The sequence below is a fragment of the Microcebus murinus genome, chromosome 16 (assembly GCF_040939455.1).
Source record: "Microcebus murinus isolate Inina chromosome 16, M.murinus_Inina_mat1.0, whole genome shotgun sequence".
In the NCBI taxonomy this organism is placed as follows: domain Eukaryota; kingdom Metazoa; phylum Chordata; class Mammalia; order Primates; family Cheirogaleidae; genus Microcebus; species Microcebus murinus.
The window spans coordinates 28,857,466-28,866,167 of record NC_134119.1 but is presented as its reverse complement, the minus strand read 5'-3'; positions in this window follow the sequence as shown (position 1 = coordinate 28,866,167).

Below are 8,702 nucleotides of genomic sequence, written 5' to 3'. Positions count from 1 at the left end.
ACAATAAATTGATTCGATGGTATAAAATATTAAACTTCTCTATATCAAAAGACATCATTTTTAAATTCATCCATCTTATTGCATCTGTCCATGGTTCATTCCTTTCTATTTATGACTACTATTCCATTGTATGAATAAACAACAATATAATTCTCCATTGATTTGTTGATGGACATTTGGATGGTTCCCAGTTTTTGGCTATTACAAATAAAGCTTCTATGCACATTCACATACAAGTCTTTGCAGCGACCTATGCTTTCATTTCTCTTAGGCAAATACCTAGGAGCGGAGTGATGGGATCATATGGTAGGGGAATGTTTAACTTTTAAGAAAATACCAAACTGATTTCTGAAATGGCTGTGTCATTGGACATGCCCATCAGCAGTATGTGAAAGTTCTAGTTGTTCCTCATCCTCACCAGCATGTGTTATGGTCATTCTTTCTTATTTTAACCATTCTAGTAGATGTGTAGTGGTATCCCACAGGGGTTTTAATTTGCATTTCTTTAATAACTAATTACCAAATAAGTATATTCTGTATCATTCCATTTACATCAAATTCTTAAAAATTCAAAGTAAGATCTAATGACAGACAGCAAGTCAGTGGTTGGGGATGTGAAGGGTGGGTGGGAAGGGTGGAAAGAATGGATTGCAATGGGTGTATACAACCACGATGAGTAAGATGTGCAACGTTTGGGGAATGGACATACTTGAAGCTCTTAATCGAGGGGGGAGAGGGGCATGGGCAATATAAGTAACCTTAACACTTGTACCCCCATAATACGCTAAAATAAAAAATAAATAAAATAAATAAAAAAAAAGAATGGATTTCAAAGAGGTATGAGGGCTCTTTGAGGCGTGATCAATCAAAATATGTTTGTTATCTTGGTTGTGGTAATGTCCACTGGGGTATACATAAGTCAAAAATTTATCAAATTGTACACTTTAAATGTGTTCAGTTATTGTATGGCAATTATATTTCTGAAAAACTAACAAAATAAAAAAATCTCAAAGTGAAAGAGAAAAATAAAACTATCATAAGTAATTTAAAGACATAAGACATGTGACAAACTGAGACATATGTGACACAGTATGGATACCTATAAAATATATGAGTTAACACAAAACGACAAAGAAAACATGAAATCCCGGCCAGGCGCGGTGGCTCACGCCTGTAATCCTAGCACTCTGGGAGGCCGAGGCGGGCGGATCGCTCAAGGTCCGGAGTTCGAAACCAGCCTGAGCAAGCGAGACCCTGTCTCTACTATAAATAGAAAGAAATTAATTGGCCAACTAATATACAGAGAAAAAATTAGCCGGGCATGGTGGTGCATGCCTGTAGTCCCAGCTACTTGGAAGGCTGAGGCAGGAGGATCGCTTGAGCCCAGAAGTTTGAGGTTGCTGTGAGCTAGGCTGACGCCACAGCACTCACTCTAGCCTGAGCAACAAAGCGAGACTCTGTCTCAAAAAAAAAAAAAAAAGAAACATGAAATCCCCAGTAGAAAATGGAAAAGTGACATGAACTAGCAGTTTAAGTCCAAAAATGGCCCCCAAAATGGATTACAAGTCTGACTTGTAGGCAAATAAATGCAAATTCAGACTACAATGAGATCTCATTTTTTTTATCTATCAGATTGTCAGAGATTTAAAAAATGAGCAATCCCACTTTTGGCAAGGTATAAATAGACAGATGGGATGTCTGGCATTGAGGAAGCAATCACTTGATCTAACACCGACCCTGACAAGGTATAAATAGAAACAAATCTTGTCATCAGATGCTTCTGTTCAGGACTAAATGTGTCAATTCTGGAAGACACTTAGCTATACTTTTCAAAAACCTCAGAAATGCTCATGTTCTTTGGCTCAAAGACTCTACTTGTAGGAATATATCCTGAGAATATAACCAGCGTTCATATTTAAAAGATTAATGTATATATAACACAATCATAGCAGCATAGTTTCAAATAGTGAAAAATTGGAAACTGCCTAAATACCCAGGAGGAGGGAATTGTTGAATAAGGTGGATATATTCATGATGGGGAATGCTGTGTAGCCCTTAAAAAAGATAACTTCAGAGCTTTTTTCCAATGGAGTCAAGTTGTGTGTTATTCAAAGAGCAATTTTTAAATCATATATATAGTTGATCCCATTTTGTAACAAAAATACATGTGCACGCAAAAAACAATACCCAAAAAGCTGGGGTCCTATCAACTACTGGTATTTTTGCTCCATGCCCTTTTCCAAAAAGAAATGTGATGTATCCTACAATAGCTTCAACTCCACAATGCAGTCATGAGAAATAAATGTTTTGCTGAAGATTTCATGGGAACATGTGGAAGAAGTTTTGCATCACCACACACAGTTCGGCATCCCACAGCAGATCTTTAGGATTCCCTTAAAAATTCCTGTGTTTCTCTTGAGTTCCTTTTTAGCCTCCTGACACTTCATCCTCCCAGCCCATAGGCCCTGGGTCTCCCCTCGCTCTAGTCATTCACCTCACCTCTCCCCTACACCCAGTTCTAGTTCCCCCTCTTTTTATATGAAGGTCATTTTGCCCTCTCTCAACTTCTATTCAAATCCTTACATCTGTAACCAGCTCTTTAGGTAATAATCTTTCTTAGTGTTTACTTTCCTTAGACTTCTTCATTGTCTTAAACACATTTCTGATAGCAAGAGACTGTAATGGATATACAAAGATAGGGGATTGTAGATAATGTTTTCTATTAATTATTTCTCATTTTTCTACTTTTTCTACAGTAAACACATCACTGAGAAATGAAGTAATATTTTAATAGAGGCATGATAATTAGAAAGCATATCACAACTTAAACTAGCAAAACATTTTCAATGTTCTACTCATTCCCTCACTCTCTGTCAAGGATTCACAAGGATCTGTGGGGTAGAATGGTTATAAATGGTCCCCAAAAATGTTTAATGGTTTATTGGTTCCTTTGATATTCCAAATAATTGATTAAGAATATAACCATAAGAAGAAACAGTTCCACTGACACATAAAATGTAGATAAATTGCTTCTTCAAGACACAATCCCAAAATTATGGGTGGTGTTGTCAGTAATGAACAAGACCCGTGGAAAAGATAGGATACTACACCTTGTTTCTACCCCTCCCTCCACTCACAGTGAAGGGAAGGAGATAGAACTAAGAAGAATGTGAAAAGGCTGAGTTTACTAGAGCAATGCAAACCAGAAGAGAATGTTCTAGCAGTTAATCAAGCCCTGCACCTACGGCATCATCATTTGTCAGTCAAACATGGAGGAAGTGAAAGACACTGTGACATTTCTCCATGATCCTGCCCTTGATCTTCATCCAGTGTATCCTGAGGCTATGAATACAAGACATGCATTCATTTTCATAGAATCAGACAGTAGACAAGCAGGCTGAAGAATGCATTGGGCTCCCTCTATAAATCAAAAAACTTTTAGATTTAATAAATATGAGACTCGGCCTGCTAGACTCCAATTAGTACAAGATACATAATTTGCGGGACCCAGTACAAAATAAAAATGTGGGGTTCTTTGTTCAAAAATAATTAAGAACTTCAAGATGGCTACAGTAGAATATTAAACCAAGCAGAGAGTCCTTCTGAGCACAGGGACCTGGGTAATGCACAAGTTACGCGCCCACAAAGCCAGACCTGGCTGTCATGGTTAATACAGTAATTATTTTAGTCATGTGCAAAACATCAGAATAATCTGGACTTGAAGCTGCTGGAGTGGTGAGAATTGTGCATTTCTTCATGACAGTGCTGACATTCTGACTGAGCTAGGCGTGTCAATTGAGCACATTTATTTCTCTTTGCTGCCCTGACGTTGCTGAAAGCATCACCTAGCACAGTCACAGAATAGGCATGCAACATGGGTTGAATTAATCACAGATTTAATGGCCACGAAGCCACATTTCCAGGACTCATTCATGTATTTAGATAAGTAACAATTATGCTTTAAAGTATATGTGTCTTCCTTTCGGGTACAAACCTTAGAAAGTGCTGTATTATCAAACCATCTGACTATATAGTGTGGCTTAATTACAAAAGGGAGTAATTAAGGTACCAGGCAGTCAAGGTTCTTCTGGTAATTTATCAGTTCATACAACTGAAAGGTCAGAGACAATTCTCAGGGCAGCTGGTCAGGGCTCACACGATATCATCAGAGCCTGTCTTCCTTTCACCTCCAGTGGTTATATGGCTACCTTCTGCTGTATTGGATTCATTGTCAGGCCATACATGATGGCTTCAAGCAAAGAACACATCAACTCAATATCAAATCCAGTAGGAAATAGAGATCACTTTCCCCATAGCACAAACAGAATCCAAGACCCGAGCTTTGTTAGCCCTGACTGGCCTGACTCAGGTCGTGTTCCAATCCTTGAACCAATCAGTGAGTGGCTGGGGGATAGAATGTTCTGATTGGCTTAGCCTTAGTCATAAACTCTACTCCCAAATCCAGAAATATTAAAAGAATAAGCTGGGGTCAAGGTGGATTCCCAAATGGAAACTTAGGAATTGTTAGCGCAGGAAGCAAAGTAGATGTTGGACAACAAAACAACACAAGTCCACCACAAGCAAAGAGCAAGCCACCCCTACTAAGACGTTTCTGAGCTCCAAAAACTAAAGATATGACATCAAGAGCCATCCTGAAATTTCTGACTGTGTTTCAGTATTCTGGGCCATAGTCAATTGACTCTCTGAAAGTACCTTTTTTTTTTCATTTTATGAAACAACTGAAATCAAAGCCCAGAACCAGCACTAGGAACATGAGTTTGAAGTCAAACTGAGTCCATGTATTCCATGATGGAATATAGCCTGCAGTTCTCAAAAATGATTCAGGATCATGGGCATTAGTTATTTATATTTGTTTTTAACTTAAAATTGTTTTTGCAGTAAACAAATTTAAAATAGAGAATTGTTTAGTCAATTTTATACCAGTGTTCTCATTGACGTGTTGAAAATTACTGTGCCCATAATTATGCACGTCTAGGTAAAACTTTTATATAAACAATTATATAAACATTTATTTTTACTGTCTGTCAACTAAAAAAAATCTACTCCAGCCCTAAGATGCTGACCAATAATAACCCAACCACCATGTTAAGCAGTGAGATCGCTGACCTTTTATCTTGTATTACCTGCCTCCAGGCAAGGAGGATGCTAGTCACTCCTGTGTTCTCAGGAGACAACTTGCAGGCTCAATCTAAGTAGGAAAAAGCTGCACAAAAAGATTCAACGTTTAACACAGGGACACATCCCTGTGAAGATGACAGCTAACTTGGGATCACAGATATTCTGTTTACTGATTCACTGTAACGGGAGGGCATGGCCCAGAACCCATGGCTTGCCTTAACAAGCTCGCAGACCAGTGATAGTCCTCATAACTGCAGTGTGTTAGCCGTATGCACCACTTTTCCTCTCTATTGGTTCATTTTCACTTCATTTTCACAGCAATGCAAGTGTCACTGCTGCAACCTAGCTTTACAGTAAAGCCAGTTCATTAACTCAATAATTTAATAAATATTTATTGAGAACCAACTATGTACCAGGAACTGTTCCCCACACCAGGAATAGCAGTAAACAAGACTTGACAAACTGCCTCCCCTTGTGCAACTTATTATTTCAAAAGAAATAAATGAATGTGTAATCTACGATAGTAATCACAGCGGTAACGGACATAAAACAGAGCAATGGGTGGAAAGTGGAAAGCCATCTGGAGACCTTGAGACAACATTGAAAGCCCAGGACCAGCGGGCTCAAAGGCTGAGCAGGCAATGAGCCTGGTTGGTGGGAGGCATGCAGGCTGGCGGGAGCAGAAACTGGCACAGGAGTCGAGCGGTGGGAGATGAGGCTGGAGGCCGGCTCACGTAGGCAGGGACCACGCACTGGCGACGGTCGCACAGCAAAGCCCTCCCTCTCGCCACACCAGCGCCCAAAATGGTCGTCTCCGATAGCGAATTCCGCAATAAAATGCTCCGTGGGCGATTTACCAACCCGGGCTCGTCCGCCAGGAGCCGCCCTTGCAGGCGTTGGCCGGTTGATTTCCTCGGCCTTTATCGCCACCTGCCGGCAGTGCTCGGTGCAGCCGCGCCGCGGGGCGCGCACGTGGGCTGAACGCGGGCAAACCCAGCGCGCCGCCGCGGACCCCTCCCGATTCCTAGCCGTGTCCCAGACGCCAGAGACTCAGGTCGAGGTTCACACATTACTTCTCGAGATATACAGAAATGGGACAGGAAATATACAGAAGATACACAGTTCCCTGGAACTTCCATTTACCCAATTAGCCGGATTGTTTGGGGGCAGATCTAGGTACTTACTCTAGGTTATCCATATTGGGGACAGTCATTCAAAAGAGCAAACCGCTGGGCGCTGTGGCTCACGCCTGTAATCCTAGCACTCTGGGAGGCTGAGGCGGGCGGATTGCTCAAGGTCAGGAGTTCAAAAACCAGCCTGAGCAAGAGCGAGACCCCGTCTCTACTATAAATAGAAAGAAATTAATTGGCCAACTGATATATATAAAAAAAAATTAGCCGGGCATGGTGGCACATGCCTGTAGTCCCAGCTACTCGGGAGGCTGAGGCAGAAGGATTGCTTGAGCCCAGGAGTTTGAGGTTGCTGTGAGCTAGGCTGACGCCACGGCACTCACTGTAGCCTGGACAACAAAGCGAGACTCTGTCTCAAAAAAAAAAAAAAAAAAAAAAAAAAGAGCAAACCTTCCACTGCTCTTCCCTACTGTCCCTGGTGGACAATTACTAAAAATTAGTAATTTCTACTACATTCTCCCCTACCCCTCCTCATACTTTGCAGGTTACCAGGGACCCTTGACTGCCAATCATCCCCAGAGTGCCTCCCCAGTTGCCCCTACCATTCATCCCACTACAGTTGACCTGCAGACCCTGAGAATAAGAATAAATTCTTTAAAATCAAGGTGTCAGCTGGGCAAAAAGAAAAAATAAGAATAAATTCTTGTTGAAAGGCCATTGGGTTTTGCAGTCATTTGTTGTGCTGCATTATTATTGGGGACATAGCTGACGAATACAGAGAATTCCCAACAGGACATGCTGTTAGGGGTCTCTCTCTTTTATTAAGACAGGCCTGATGTATGTCCATATGCACATGCATGGAGGTATATTTCTGCACATGAGAGTTGACCCCCATGCAGCTCTGAGTAAGTGGGAGAAAATCTATGTACAGCACTGCACATGCGTGGGGTTTACTCTCTGTCATGTCTTGAGAGATGATATGGCTACATGGAATATGAGGGAATCTCCCATCCAAGTACTAACCAGGCCCAACCCTGCTTAGCTTCCGAGATCAATATAAGGGAATCTACATTCAAGCTTCATTTCTTGATTTTTCTCTTTAGAACTCAGGCATTCCCTCATAGAAAGAGTCCAGCTTTTGACTAAAAACCTATGTGCGACTGTTGAGCCCAAACACAAGCAAGGCCTGGGGAGAAGGCTGCCCTCCCCACACCAGACTTGGGCACAGCCAATACCCTGCAGGCTCTAAAGGCAGCTACAGTCAAGGACTCCGAGGCCCCAGACAGCCAAGCTCCTGCATTCCTAGCCCAGGTCTTCATCCAGACGCCTCTTTGCTGGGGACCTTCAGCCAAGACCTTATTAGGAGGCGAGGGGAAATTCTTGATGCTTTTCTCCACGCTGACTCGGTACTTTTTCCAGTCTCTCTTCCCTACCCCTTCCCTCACCCCCAGCTTCATAAACCGGCAGGAGCCTTTTGTTGGACGCTCCTCTGCTGTGAGACTATCTCCACATCTGTGCTCTCCTCATCCAGTATAAACTGGGACACAGTGGATGTTCTCTGGTTTACCTCTTCCATATATTATCACAGCAAGCAATTAGGGATTGGCTGTTTTAGGAGGGGAGCCCAGGGCCAGGATGCAGTTAGAGATAGGGCCTTGCTTTGTTGCCCATGCTGGAGCACAGTGGCTATTCACATGTGTGATCGTAGCTCACTGCAGCCTTCAACTCCTGGGCTCAAGCTATCCCTCCACCTCAGCCTCCCAAGTACTGGGGCTATAGGTGAGCGCCACTATGCCTGGCTTGGCTGTCACTTTCATTCTGACTCATCTTGATCAGCAACTCTGACAGTAGGCAGCTCAGCTCTCCCAGCTCAGCTGAGCTCCTGGCAGTATAGTGGTTAAGAGCAAATGTCTCTACCACTGACTAGCCTGGAGACTTTGGAAAAATCACTTTACCGCTTTATGCTTTGGTTTCTTCATCTGTACAAGGAATTGATAACCCTATCTACATCCCAGGGCTGTTTGTGTGAACATGTGCTGAGCTGATATATGTAAAGCATAGAATAAGCTCTACTTAACGTGTTTGCTATTACATCCAGCATGGTCCATCTCGGTTCAGAGATCCATACAGTTCTGGAGAGTGGCAATTAACTCAACCTCTGTCATGTGCTTCACCCCAACCACCCATTCCCCTGCTCCAAGGCAGAGTACATGACCTGGACAAAGCCAGTAGGCACCTCTCTACCTCCAACACTGGCTCAAGGTGGGCATTGATATAACCCAGTCCCGTCACAGTGAAAACTCTGGCTGAAAATGTTAGAACACAGCAGGACACATACAAGGAACCTGGGAAATGCTGGCATATTGGGACCACAAGGAGTGCCAACCTCAGGAGGAGGACAGTACCTTGGAAGACAAAATAGAGAAACAGAAA